Genomic DNA, 15827 nt, shown 5'->3' on the forward strand with positions numbered 1-15827 from the left:
TATTCACACATAGTTCACAATTCGTAATTAAAATGACGAAATACAACATTAATATCTAGTGGCTAAGTTGCTGCTTCATTGATGTTTTCAAGGTGAAGGTGGCCAGCCACGATTTGGGACTGTGGTAGGCAAAGGGAAAGAGGCAAAGGTGCCATACATTGCCTCATGCAGTTTCCTGGTTTGCATCATCATTTGAGGGGTGTTAGTTTAGTGCCAAGCTTCACCTCTAAGCACTTATTAGCATGTTTTACATGGTTGTGAGGTGTTTGAGCAGTGGGCGGTCACAGACATTGCTTCATTTGATGGATGCACTGCTCTGATGGAGGAGGGCTAAGCTTTTAGTAAGGCCTTCACTGGAAAATCAACACAAAACCTGCAAAATTTGTCGCACCGTCTGTTTCACAGCTGAGATGTTGCTGCATCGCCTACTGGATTGACGCAGCACCTGTTTCATCCTCCCAGTGCATTTTGAATTTTCCAAGCATCGTCCCTGGGCATCAAAATAGCCCCACACTGCAGTAGGGAGCCAAGGCTGCACCCTTGGAAATCAAAACATCATTCAGCCCACGAGGCATCAATGTATCACCTCTGCCGCAGTAGAAAAATTGACGCATCACTTTATTTTCTAATGCATCACCTACTCTGCGGACCACTGTGTCATTATTTTTTACATATCCCAGGTAATGTGCTTTAATAAAATGCAACCACTGATTCTTATGGATTAAGACCCATCTAAACCCTTAAAAAGTGATATTTTGACTTGTGCACATTGGATTTGTGTCATCTTGGCCTTATTTCATTCAGATAAATATTGTCTATTTTCTCAAACTGGTGTAGAGTACTTTTTGTGGTGTATGAGTTATTGCACAAATACCTTACACTGTGCCTTCCAAGTTAAGCCTGCTGCTCTGTGCCAAGCTACCCAAGGGTGACCACAGGATAAGTTAGGTTGTGTTGTGACTTACCCTGACCAGGATTTTGGTCCTTACTTCAACAGGGTGCATACCTCTGCCAAATAAAGACCCAAGTTCTAACACTAAACAAAATAAAAAAACATTGGCAAAGCCTTGGGCCAGATTGTAATTTACTTCCTCCACATACTAGCTTTCCAGTGTTGCCTGCAGCTGGAAGCAGCCGGGTGTACTTAGCAGGAGCAGGAGCCTACTGTCTGGAAGAAGAGCCACTGGTTAAGTTCAATGTGTGAACAGTATCCTGAAGCGAGGTTTTAAACAAAAAGCACCAGGCACGTAGATAGGAAGCAGTGTGCTGGGGGTAGGGGAAAAAGTCACCAGCTGTGTCCTTTGGGTGAGCAGTGTCCTAGTGGTATGAGAGAGGCCTTGGTGGGTGGGGATTACGGAAGTGGTGCCATGGGTACATTAATGGATTCAGTAGGTAGGGGAGAGAGGCATTAAAGAAGTTGATGTGATTAGAGGATGTATTTTTAGAAAAATATTAAATACAGAATGATAAATTATACTTGGCAGACGTTGACTAGTCATGCATGCATCTCTAAGTAGGTGAAAGAATACCCTCAGCCTCAATAACCAATAGAAAGGCAGACATACTGAACTACACCTCAGAATTAATTCAAGGTGATTATTTTTGTAAACAAAAGGTCATGGGTTACGCCATATCTAAAAGGTTCAACAAAGGATTTAGTAGGATTTTTATGTGCCGTCACACCTATTTTTGTTTCCTGTGAAGATGTTATTTTTTAGTTATGGTAAAAGATGAGAAGTGAAGCTGAGATTGTTGGCCAAATTGTGCTCATCATGTTATTCCTAATATGGTGGGGACTACCTCTGAACGAAGGATGAAACAGGGTGCCCTCCTCAAGGAGGAACTTCTATTCCATTTCCAAGTAGGCCCTCTCTGACCATGCAGAAATTGTGTCTGCACATGATACTGACACACATTTCTCTTTCTTATACAATACTTCATATGTAAAGAGCAATACACCAAACACATTCCTATGAATTGGGGCCCACAACAACACATAGGAAAAATACCAAAATAACAACATAACTATCAGTACCCCTATGCAGGTCCCTATTCTCTGACCAGGAAGGGAAGTGGATAAAGACACAGTCTCCTTGACCCAGGAAAAGAGAGTCACAATTGTGCATATTGAGAGTAGTCCTGAATTCAACACGGTATTGCCTTCCCGCTGGAACTAATGAAAAAGTGTTACCCAAAGGTTCACAGGAATATTGGCTCTCACAAATCTCCTTGACCTAGGGAAAGATAGTCACAATTGTGCATATTGAGAGTAGTCCTGAATTCAACAAGGTATTGCCTTCCCGCTGGAACTAATGAAAAGGTGTTACCCATAGTTTCACAGGAATATTGGCTCTCACAAGTCAATGGGGAACAATATGTGTAAACTAGAATTTCTGCACATATCCCTTAATATTTTTCCTTTATTTTTGCATGAACTTTCACTCCGACAATAAGTGAAGTGTCTGATTAAACAAAATCTAGGTTTGCAGTTTTTCAATGTTGATTCTATTCCCAATGAGGATGGAAAAACCCATTACCATCCAGATCAGAATTACTGGAGCACTGATAATCGAGCCTGTACGAAAACGGGTTATTAGTTAAGGAGAGTTTGAGTCATTCACAAGCAATAAATCCATGATCCTTGTAGGTTCAACATAAAAGTTTGGTAAATAAGTCTGGTCTCAACACTTGGTAGTTATGGGACAGAGCAGAAATACTTAATTATGGAAAAGTGTGTAAAGTACCCAGCAATCCAAAAAACAACAACACAAGTTCCACAAGCAATTTTTAAACATAGAGAAACATTTAATAAGAACAATGACATTAAAATAATTAAAATCTAATAAGATGATCCAAATATATATTTTGTTATAGTTTTAGGGCAAAATGCACCAAGAAAAAGTAAAACTCCAATCAGAAGTCACTATTCATTATTGACCTGGATTTGAGCATGATTTCAAGCCAAGCACAATGGAGTGGAAGTTGGATACTCCAAGGGTGTCATCCAGGTCAAAATGTTTACCTTCTGATTTTTTTTTAAGGAAAGTTGGGTGACCCTTGTGTGAGGTCCTGCTGAAGCTGTTGGTTTCTATGACAAAAGTTCAGATTGGTAACATTCTAATTTCATAGCCACTGAATCTCTTTAATCAGGCAGATACTTTTCATGCATTCGCTAACGTAAAATTTCTACCTTAGGACTTAGTATTTTTAATGGAGCTTAAACTCCTCTAGCAGGGTAAGCCACACATCTTTGTCGCAAACTCCTACTGATGCCCTGGGTACCTTGGAAAGTCTAATATATGTTCTAAGTTATGACTTTTCAGACTTTCTGAAGCAGTTTCCTTTGGAACCTTTTAAGACTCCCATGACATCAGTGACAGCACATAGGGCCATGACTTACTCTTGTAAAGGCCACCAGCAGGGTGTAGTCTACATCCACTTGCTACTGGTCATTTGGGTACTCCAGCATAATGGCCACCTGCAGCTTGCTGTATCCCTGCACACAGACTGTAAGCCAGCTGGCCACTAGAGTTCACTTTTCAGTTCCGAGTACAGGTGGGGGCAGGTCACAGGTGTACACGCAGGTCACATACAGCAAGTCCAGTCCTCTTCTGGTCTTCATCAGGTTCAAGTGTGTTCTCATGAACTGTGGATAAAGTACCACTTTTGTAGGATTTACTGACGAGTGGGTGGGAGTGACTCCTGTACATTCCTTAACTAATGAGAAAAGGTATTCCCAGGGCAAACCCTTCCCACTTTTGAAGCACATCTTGTTGGACTCCCCCAAAGTGCACCATTCTGGAGCATTATGGCAGCATTTTTTCTGTCCTTCGAGGCTGTTGATGTGTCAGCCAGGGGTGCATTTAGGTATTTTGGGATGCAAGCAGTACCATCCATCTCATGAACATGGTTTTGTGACCAGCTCTCCTTCTACTGGGCTGATGCCAGACTGACTACAGATAGCAGAGGGAACAAAGGGTTCTCTTCCTCAGATCTCCCTTTAAATTTAACTGTGAATAAGCAGGCTTCAACCTGGCCTCTTTCAAGGTAATATAGGTCCTGCAACCTTCCCAACTGCCATTGTTGAGCTAAGAGGAGTGACATGCCTCATACCCAGGTCTGCCTACCAAAAGCCTAAGGCATTGTATCTGCTCTGGAAGCAGTCTTCCCACCTCATTAACATGAAGCACTGACAGGGCCCTGCTGCAGGCAGGCTAATGCTAATTAGCCTACTGGAAGTTCAGACAGACAAAGTACAACTTTTCTAAAATATTTACTAAAAATCAGAAATCAATTTTTAATAACCCGCAGACAGTACAATTAATATTTTATCTGAACTTTAGATTTCCTCATAGAACCAGCTGCACAAATTTTTGGAAGTAGTCATGCTATGGACATGTCAACACTCAATTCTTGTATGTACCACTTCTATATACTAGATACCCTTCATTACGGACTACAAGGCCTACTTGAGGTGGGTGGATTCGAGTTACTATTTAAAAGTATGATGTCTTTCTCATGAAAAAGGGTTATTTTCAAAGGTTCATCTGTTGATTTAAAAACTGCAGCAGTCAGGTCAGATTAGTAGTCCTGAAGCCATGTTTCTTTCACCAGCCTAATGAATACCACAACGTGTGGTGCAGTCTACAGGTGGCATTTAACTTTTCCACGCCACTGGTTTATTTTCATGCACAATACACTATAGCCTTACTGGAATGTAAGGATATATATGTATATATATATATATATGGAGATATATATATATATATATATATATATATAGCGATCACTTTTGTCAATGCGTGCAGCTTGCATCTTCAAAGCAATGCACATACTTTAACTGATGAGTTTCAACTGTAGCTTTTAGGCAGCAATAAAAAGTCAAGTCTTGTGAGTATGTTTCTGCTACAAAAGGATCTGACTTTCGTCTAGTGGCAGTTTTGATGCCATAAAGTAGTGCAGAAGGTTTAAATGCCTACTGCAAAGATCAAATCTGTATTTTATGTAAATAGCTGAATACATTAGTAAAGCCAGCCAATACCTGCGCTATAATACAAATGAAATGTATGTGCGAGGAGGGCTATGGAGAGATGAAGGCAAACTTTTGCTTGGAGGTAGTGAGGGAATCGGAGGTAATGGGAGTGGGAGCACCAATAATGATTGTTTGACTGGGCGCTAGAGACGCTAAAGAGTATGACGATTGATATGTGACAAGGTGAAGTAATAGTGTGTCTTTTTTTGAGTGTCTTGAGAGAATGTGCTGATTGAGAAAAGAAGTGAAGGTAAGGTGACCTCTACTGTTGCATGTATCACACACACACACACACACCCACCAGCAATTTTGTGACAGTCTACAGTAGGCCAGTGTTTCAGAGTGACAGTTTAGCCAGTAGCAGAGATGGCATCTCGTTGGATGACTGCTGCTCAAGCCCTCACTCAGGTTATAGAGGACAGCTCTGACGTAGGATCAGAGACTGAGACAGCAAATACTGAGACAGCATCTGAGGGATAGACAATGGCGCAGGCTCTGGGAGTAATTTTTCTGTTGAAGGAATCCCATTCGATAACTCCTCTTCTAGTGATTATGAAGGAGGTGATGAGGACAGTCCTGCTGTTCCTTTGCATGCACAGTCTGTGCAGTGGGACAATAGCGGGTTAGCCCAACCTGAGAGCAGGTGCATGTGGCAGCAAGCACAGAGAGAGAGAGCTCTCTTGGAAGCTCCCCAATTTAGTTCAGCCCCAAATTCCACCACCCAAATCGTATTATGGAGACATCAAAATTATCAATCACAAAACAACCTGGTTTTGTAAGGCAGCCACCTGCGTTTTTGGTCCTGGGCTCGGCGGACATATAGGGAAACCTACCAAACCCAGACATTTATGGAAACTCAACACCTGGGGGAGTCCACAGAGGTGTGGTTTGTGTGGATTTCCCAAAGTTTTCTTACCCAGAATACCCTGCAAAGGTGAAATGTTGAATAAAAACTCAATTTTTTATTGCATTGCTGTCACACAAACTACAGGAATATGCTGGGATCCACAAAATTCCTACCACCCAGTGCTTCCCCACCTGTCCAGATAAAAACCCTACCCCATTTGAGTGCCTGTACCTAGTGCCTGCATCAGGAATGGATCACCCCAGCGTCCACAGTTGCCCTAATGTAAGGGCCAACATTGACTGTTGAGTGATCTATTCCGAACACAGGCACTAGGCCTACCCACACAAGTGAGGTACCATTTTATTCGGGAGACTTGGAGGAATGGTGGGTGGAAGGAAATTTGTGGCTCCTCTCAGATTCCAGAACTTTCCCTCACCAAAATGTGAGGAAAATTGTTTTTTGCCAAAATTGAGGTTTGCAAAGGATTCTGTGTAACAGAATCTGTGAGAGCCCCACAAGTCACCCGATTCTGAGTTCCCCTAGGTGTCTAGTTTCCAGAAATATATAGGTTTGCTAGGTTTCCCTCGGTGCCAGCTGAACTAGAGGCCAAAATCCACAGCTAGGCACTTTGCAAAAAACACGTCCGTTTTGATTGAAAAAAATGTGTCTTTGTGGTGTTTTGGGGCATTTCTTGATGCGGGCACTAGGCTTACCCACACAAGTGAGGTACCATTTTTATCAGGAGACTTGGGGAAATGCTGGGTGGAAGGAAGTTTGTGGCTCCTCTCAGATTCCAGAACTTTGCAGTACCAAAATCTGAGGGAAAAGTGATTTTCTGGCCACATTTTGAGGTTTGCAAAGGATTTTGGGTAACAGAACCTAGTGAGAGCCCCACAAATCACCCCAAACTGGATTCCCCTAGGTGTCTTTTTTTCAAACATGCACAGGTTTGGTAGGTTTCCCTAGGTGCCGGCTGAGCTAGAGGCCAAAATCCACAGCTAGGCACCTTCCAAAAAACACGTCAGATTTCAATGTTAAAATGTGATGTGTCCATGTTGCATTTCCTGTTGCGGGCATTGGGCCTACCCACACAAGTTAGGTACCACTTGTATCGGGAGACTTGGGGGAACACAGAATAGCAGAACAAGTGTTATTGCCCTTTGTCTTTCTCTACATTTTTTTCCTTCCAAATGTTAGACAGCGTGTAAAAATGACGTCTATTTGAGAAATGCCCCCGCAATTCACATGCTAGCATGGGCACCCCGGAATTCAGCGATGTGGAAATAACCACTGCTTCTCAACACCTTATCTTGTGCCCATTTTGGAAATTCAAAGGTTTACTTGATACCTATTTTTCACTCTTTATATTTCACCAAATTAATTGCTGTACACCCGGTATGCAATAAAAAACCCTTTGCAAGATACAGCTCCTTTATTGGCTCTGGGTACCTAGGGTGCTTGATGAACCTACAAGCCATATATATCCCTGCAACTATAAAAGTCCAGCAGACATAACAATATACTATTTTTGAAAATCTGACATTGCAGGAAAAAGTTACAGAGTAAAATGTGGAGAAAAATGGCTGTTTTTTTACCTAAATTTAATTTTTTTTTTAATTCAGCTATTATTTTCTGTAGGAAAACCTTGTAGGCTCTACACAAATGACCCCTTTTTGAATTCAGAATTTTGTCTACTTGTCAGAAATGTTTAGCTGTCCGGGAGCTAGGATTGGTTTCACACCCATTTCTGTCACTAACTAGAAAGAGGTTGAAAGCACAAAAAAAATTGTAAAAATGAGGTATGTCTCAGTAAAATGCCAAAATTGTGTTGAAAACTGTGTTTTTCTGATTCAAGTCTGTCTGTTCCTGGAACCAGGGAATATGGTGATTTTAGCACCACAAACCCTTTTTTGATGCCATTTTCAGGGGAAAAAAACACGTGCTTTCTTCTGCAGCCCTTTTTCCAATTTTTCTGAAAAAAAACAACATTTTAGCTGTATGTTGGCTAATTTCTAGGTCTTCTCCAGGGGAACCCACAAACTCCAGGTACCTTTAGAATCCCTAGGATTTTGGGAAAAAAAGCACACAAATTTGGCATGGTTAGCTTATGTGGACAAAACGCTATGAAGGCCTAAGCGCAAACTACCCCAAATAGCCAAATAAGGGCTCAGCACTGATGGGGGGAAACGACTCAGCAGCTAAGGGGTTAAGAAGTGCTTCACATTTTTGGTGCAAGTGATCGAGGTTATAAAGATGATTTCATAAACTCTAATCTCTTATTTTGGTATCTGAACTCTCAAAGTGCACATTCAACTTCCTTCTGATAAAGTGTTCCCCCTTTCAGCTGTGTTTCAAGGAGAATGGTCAATCAGAGTCATTACATTGGCACAGACACAATATTCTTCTGAACAGTGCAGAGTCACGCTAGATAGAGAACCCATTTGGCATGAGGTACACTTTCTCTTTCAACCTATTTTTTTGCCTGCTCTAAAGAGTTTTCAAAACGCATATATTTGACAAATGAATTAATGAACCTGAATAGATAGAAGATAACAAAATCCTAATTTCACTAAACTCGGCTGTCTGAGATGCTATGGTACTGTTTAGGTTTCAGGCCACGGTTCATTGTACAGACTGAGGATATAACAATGTTTTGGCGCATAGAGCATGTGAAATGGCATCAGCAGGATACAGGTTTGAGTGCAACACAGCACTGGAATTAATTTTCAATTTCCTTCTCAGACACAGAGATCGTGATGTTCAGCATCTTTGTCATCACCTTGGGATAGTTTATTCCTTTTTCCTTCACCGCATGTCGACACAATTATGGTGGTTTCTGCTGTTGAGACCTCTTTGCGTAGCACTTAATCAGCTGCGCTTTGCTTATAGCCTTTATGCGATTTTATGTTTCAATTTGTTTTCTTTATTTTACTGTCATAATCAGGATCTTTTATTAGACCTTAAAATGTGATCTTTTACTACATATTTTAGGCGAACTTTATCTCGTCCATATAAAAATTTCGCATTCCATTTAGGGGAGCATAAATACATTTGTTCCTTGTGATGCGTGAGCTTCGTTGCTACCTAGTGACTTGGCCAGGAGTTGTGAAATACGTTGACACCACCAGCTTCTTCCATGGCAAATTTCTCTCCTAAGGTCAAGGGGTTGACATTTCCTGTTAGTTCACGCATGCAATGTTGTCCCACAGGTATGGCACACAGTAATCCCATCGGAATTTTATCAAGGCTACATCATACTCTTTCCATCCATGCAGGCATATCGTGCTTCCTTAGTAATCCTGTCCATGAACTTGCTTTCTTACATTCCCACCGTGCATTTTCTTTCTACATTTCAGCATGCAACATTTTTTCAGCACTTCCATACTAGCATGCCTGGCACACGTCCTGTGAAATCGTGCTGGAGCATATTCCCACAGGGAAACTTCTTTAACCACAAATCCTTTACCACTCACCCACCAAAGTGCTCTTAGTAAACTAGTTCTGAGCTATAGCCTCCAGTGCTCTCCTTGTAAAATAAGTGCAGTGAGTAGCTGGTGTTAGAGTCTTTTTGCAGGCTGCATACAAACACATGCACAGAGGTCTGTGATCGTTGCAGGCTGAGCAAGGAAGACTGTTGTCTGACTCATCCTGGCATCTATGCATAAATAGCACAGTGACCTACAAGACCCAAATTATGTATCTAAGATTCATTTGGAGATTAAAAAAAAAAACATAATTCCTTCCAAGAATTAAGATTATTTCTAACTGCACAACACATTCTAATTGGTCCTACGCCACTCCCTCACTTCTATGGAGGCCTACAAAAAAGATACTGCTCCGTGTCTGTGTTGGCAGTGTTAACGGTGAGTTTATTAATGAATATTCATGTAGTCTGAGTGTTGAATTTGCATGGAAAATGTATTAATTTAGAGAAAAATAATGCACGCATTTGATGATGCGCCCACGTGAGTGGCCGCCAATGTTCACGGAGTGTACTTATTCATGCCTTCTTAATATGAAATGTTGAGCTTATGTTTGATAAATGTAGTAATATTCCATGTTAAGGGTTATGCATTATGTATTCGCTTTTTTAATCGTAGGTCTTAACTCAGCGAGGTCTGGGACAAGTTGCACGGCCTCATGTCAAGCTGCATTTCTTAGGCATTTTATAAAATGGATGCTTAGAGAAATAGATTGTGATTTTCCACTGTACTGACCATGTACTCGTAGCTGAAGTTCGACTCATTAGAAATTGCTTGCTAGAAGATGCTGTACTTGCTAGTGAAACACTGTATAATGTAGTATGTGTAAGACTGACCTTCCCAGGAGGGGACAATGGATGCACTGACCGGAGCATAAATTGCAACAATATTGATACCTGATGAGCCGAGCAATGGGAACAGGAGAAGAGGAGCCAATCATCGAAATGTGCCCCATCTAGTAGTAGAATTAGTAAATATGGGGTGTTGGTTTGATTGGACTAAATGTAAATGTGCAATTCTTTGACCAATGGGGACGTGGGAAGTAGCTTTAGAAAATCTAACTGAACCGGACTGCACAGAGAGGTGGGCACCATTTTTCCATTCTCCACTTCGCCATTAGCTCTATCTTTTCGAACCGTCTAGGAGAGTAGCCACTCCGCACCATTCTCCCTTTCTTTCTGAACGTTGAGTTATTATTCTTTTCTGAACTGCATAAAGAGACTTTGCTTTTTCCTGATGTCTTGCATATTGAACTGATGTCCTGTTGACGAAGACTGTCACAGCTTGCGGAACCATATTGAGGATAGGTATAAAATGATGGTACTGATTGTTATGTCTATTTGCTTTTTTTTCTAGGTACCAACCACAATTGTGACAGAGCCTTAGTTAGATATTTTTCCAAATTTGTGTTGTGTCCAAACATGCTATTCTAATCTAGTGTTAGTTAGGGTTTTCACTGATGAAGTTCACTACACATAATAGCAGTTGACGTCTTTCCTTTGCCGAATCTAAATGTACGCTATTTAATTTACACAGCTATTCATATTATTATTTTTGTACTGTAACCTTAGAATATGTGGTAGCTCAAGCTTTGATTAGATTGCAATTTTGTCGCCGCTTTGGTCAGCCAGTATTGTTTTTGTATGTTTACCATTTGATTTTGAGATTAAGTTATGTGACATTAGCAGTGTTAATATATGGAAATAAACATTCTAACTTTTACATAAAGGTGTGGTTATTCATGACTGCAAGGTCATGGTGTGTGTAAATTACTGACTCCTATTGATTGTTGATGTCATTGATTGCTATGTTTATTGATTAGTATTGGTATGGGGTTCATGGTGGGAAAAACTTGAAGCTAAGTCCAAAGGTCCATGAGCCTATATGAGTCTCCCTTGTAACTTTACTTAATAAGGTTTGATGCGCTAACAGCAGTGCCCCTAAGGCAAACCCATTCACACCTGCCTGCACCTGAAATGAACGTGGTGTTACAACCTCTGGCCTCTTACCATCAGCAGCACCAACGCAAAGTATATACTCTCTTGCTGACCTTATAGCTCTAAAATCTTTAGGTAAGGAACCATGCTGTCTTTACCTCCCCCTCATAATTTGGTGGTCTATCCTGACACTCCAGTGATCACTACATAAAACAGAGCACAGTCACCCTTACATCAACCCCCAGGGAACACACTAATCCTACTTCTTTTTACACTATGATCTTACCACAATTTATCCTATCATTGTAAGAACCCCTCTCGGATAAGGCTCAAACATCTGTGACTTTATTCAAACAAAAAAACAGACATCATGTTCATCACAGTGACATGGCTCAAGAACTCTTCTGTTTCAGATATCTTTTTGGTAATCATTCACAGTTAGTCAATCGTGCATCAAGAATGCAACCTCTGTCCTGGAGCGGTTTTAACAATTTAGCACACGTCAGCTTGTTCCTGTGCTTGGGATAACACAGTTGTTATGGAGGGTGGAGAAATACTGTGTTTCTCCATAGTCTTCAGCCCTGCTTCACATTTAACAGACTGCTTATTTACAATCCTTCTAGTCAACCAAGAGAGTTTATTGAATCATTAATACAAGTTAAAGCATCTTTCACTCACAGTCGTTCATTACTGGAGATCCCTACACATAGACACATTTTGGATCATATTGTCACTAACCATAAGAAGTTATAATTTACCATTACCATTACCATTAGCCTGGACTGACCGCTATGCAGTTCCTTTCTTTATATTTTCTTCCCAGATAGACTCAAAGAGTTCCTCTTTGGTGAAATGATCTCATGAATGGTCCAAACTCATAGTAGAGAACCTTTTGAACGGACTTGTCTTTCATCAGTGCTGAGCTTGCTAAATAGGCAGCAAATTTTAATGGGTGGATCACTATGGTGTTTGACTCAATTACTCCACTTAAGAGTTTCCACTCCCACCACCAAATGCCTGCTGCACCATGATTTTTGTCAAGCCTTAATAATGTTAAGCACCAGGGCACAAAACTAGAATGTGGGTGGAGGCCTAACTATGAAGATAAGCTAAACAGCCCTTCAAGGTGGCAAGCTGTAAGTATCATAAACTTATTTGTGCTGCCCGTACCACCTAATCAAAGAACAGAACTGGGTTGGCTAATAGTTCATCAAGGCAGAATGTACTTATAGTAAAGACTTTCCTTAATCATTCTTCCATGGAAAAGAAGGTGGAAACTCCTCTGTCCCAAACTATGTGAGGAATTGGCATTTCTTTTTCCCAACAAAATCGTAAGTATCATAAAACCTTTCCTATATAAATGACTTCCCTTCTTTGCCTACAAGATGATCTCTCACCAAATTTGAATCCATAAATGACACTGGGCTTAAGGTGTGTAACATGTGCGTCACCTCACTAAAATGCAAGGGGTAGGGAAAGTAACATTACATAACCACCCTTTGAAATCACAAGAAATGACATAACATGATCTTTGACATTGAATTGTCACAGATAGTGATGTCATATGACATTAAGCCCGATGACATCACAATACCTAGCATAACTGAAGATAGTAGGCTCTTGAGCACACAATTATATAGTGACACAACAGTTACTGTTGCTAAGGCAGATAAACATCCATTTTATATGCCACATACATTTTAGAGTGCTAATATGATAGGAGCATTACACATTTCTCTTTTCATGAAAAATTATGTGTTAGCTGGAAGAGGAGAATGTATAATGCCACAAAAATATAAAAGTAACGTTGGAAGCCAAAATGTAATGATTAATATTCTCCCTAGTGTATCCCCAAAGCATAAATTATACAAGACTTTTTTTTCAATATAACAGTGGTTTTGTCCTTGTGAAGTTTTTCATATGGACCATACATTGAATGTGAATGAAGTTATTGACAAAACATTCCTCAGCACTGTATACATATATTATAGCATCACATATAATGAATCAGCACTCACTAAAGCAAAACGTGAGGTTTCTATTCAAACACAGCATTTTCCATGTGTTCAGCAACATCTTGTTTAAACATTTATATTTTTTATGCGATTTCTTTGTTTTACCCAGGAAAGTACAATTTGATCTGTTGTTGTCTTAATTTATGCAGCGTTACGTTTGTTTCCTGATGTTACAGTCATAGCTACAGAAAGTAAACAGTGCACACCACAGCACTGCTTACCTACTGTTCCTGGCATTGCCTTTGCCACCACTGAGACCAGGGTTCACAAAGGCAGTGCCAGGGGTCGCAAGTGGTAAGCCAGAGGTCAAAGTTTAAACCCTGTGTAAACCCTAAATGATGCCCATGCTGTATATGTCTGGTCATTCTGCAAACGCCCTGCTCCCACTGCATTTCCCGTCCAATTTCTGGTACCCTGAATCCTGCCCACACTTAGTTAATAAATTCCTCTTTCTCCATTGTCATTCTTTCAATGTCCTGGAAAGTGTCTTTGTTTGTTCCCCTGCTTAAGATGCTTTTCTCTGACCAAAAAGTCTTAATCAACCATATGTCTATTTCCCTTCAACTGTTACCGTCAAAGATTCTGGATACAGCAACCAATAAGCAATGCTCCCAATATTTAGATTCCAGTGTGTTATTAGATGGTCATCAATCTCATTTCAGACCAGAAGTCAGAATTGAAGCAGCAATATTGGTGGGCTTTGAGCAGCTCAATGCAATCTTAGACCAGGAAGGTTAGGCTGCTATATTAGGTTTAGCCCTTTCAGCAGCTTTAGATATTGTCTCTTATTTCATACTATTAGAATGACTCTTCAATACTGGAGTTTGTAAAACTGCCTTAAAATGGCTGCACTCCCTTTTGATAGCCCGATCATAATAGTCCTTCTGACCCCTCTTCTTCCTCACCTGTCCCATATGGGTACCCTAAGGGGTCCTTCTTGAGACTCACTTTACTTAATGTCTACCTGTCACTCTCAGAGGAGTTAGGAGATAGCAGTAGTAGGATCAGTTTTATGACTGATCCTACTACTGCTATACAGAAGAACTTTAGGTCATATATGCAAGTTAAGTGAGTGAATGACAGCTGCCTCAAACTAAATAGTGTGAAAACTGAAGTACTGCTGCTTGGCAAAAACACATAAAATGATGCAAACAATGATTGCCTTTTACTTTAGTCAACCCTCTGTCCCTTCTTCAATGACAAGATACCTGGGCATCTATTTTGACCATAGCCCATCTTTCTCTGAAAAACCTTACTCAGTTGCCACTGCAAGATTTGCACTATTAAAAGCCCTAGGGAAAGTTATTCATTTCTTGACCGTTTTGTCATGCAATACAGTTTTCGGTACCTTAGTTTTAGCAAGACTAGACTATGGAACCTCCCTCTACTTGGGCCTTCCAGGGTATTTAATGAAAATGCCGTATGCTGTCGAAAAGGCAGCCTCTCCATTTACCCTTATCCTTTTCACCAATATTTATGTCTCTTCCAAACTAAAAGATCTACATTGGCTATCAGTTCACAAACGTATCAGCTTTAAACTCCTCTGTTTTGTCTTTAAAGCCTTGTCAAGCAAAGGCTCATATGATCATTTTGGTCCATTTGCACATTTGATGATTCTCCAGTTCCAACATGGTCTACATTGTGGGTTCACAAGAATCAGAATTAAAGAGAGATCTTTTACCTCCCAGCTTCAGACTGGAATTCCCTTCCATCTGTGATTCAGTGCTTCAGGCCTGAGGTTGTCACTCAAATTTCACAACATGGCTCTCCTTTGCTTTTATTTTACTCTCTGTTTCGTCTGCCAGGCATCTTTTCTCAGGAGGCCCACTTATATTGGGTAGCAGCCACACTCTGTAAAAATCTCGTTGGCTCATTTTTATTCACTGTGCCTGGGATGACTAAATTGTCATTATGTTGTAACTTTATTACGTCAGAGTCACTGCCTTGGATATATATTTTGAGCACAGAATCCAATTATGAGTCAATTTTGACATGTTTGGATTTGTTTACATACTTTATAATTTGCCACATTTCTCTAAGCCAGGCCTGATTGAGATTCATCCTGACAGGCTGTAGGGCTTATTTCTCAACTGTTCCTGCTAGCAGATCTCAGGCAACAATATGAGCATTACAGAAAGATTAAACATCTCCTGCTGGAGCAAGAGGGTGGGGTTAAAATTGCCATGGCCATCACCCTGAACTTATTTACTAACGTGCAGACAGGGTGTCCTAGAGGCTTGGTAAGAGAAGGACACAGACATCCATATCAGCTCCCAGCTGTGGGCCTCTTTCAAGTGTTTGGAATGGTACATGAAAGAGAGGATACTTTGGGTCAGAGGGTGAAGTGCTTCAGTTTTGGAGTGAGTTGCCATCTCTAATCCTACTCACAATGCAGTACTGGAGTGGGAGACACCTGCTCCTTGTCTCTCCCCCAGGGAACAAAGAGGATGGACTTGCTGTGAACTACAAGGATAGGTCACCTGGACGTCTGCTGCACGAGTGTTCATGTTGGTG

At 40.8% G+C, this 15827-nt stretch overlaps 1 protein-coding gene across 1 annotated transcript in view; it reads right to left on the minus strand.

The window, feature by feature from the left end:
* Positions 1-15827, minus strand: part of SORCS3 (sortilin related VPS10 domain containing receptor 3) — a 2578554-nt gene that overhangs the window by 1423725 nt on the left and 1139002 nt on the right. The gene's annotated exons all lie outside the window — the stretch shown is intronic.

This window comes from Pleurodeles waltl, chromosome 6, assembly GCF_031143425.1.
Source record: "Pleurodeles waltl isolate 20211129_DDA chromosome 6, aPleWal1.hap1.20221129, whole genome shotgun sequence".
Taxonomy (NCBI): domain Eukaryota; kingdom Metazoa; phylum Chordata; class Amphibia; order Caudata; family Salamandridae; genus Pleurodeles; species Pleurodeles waltl.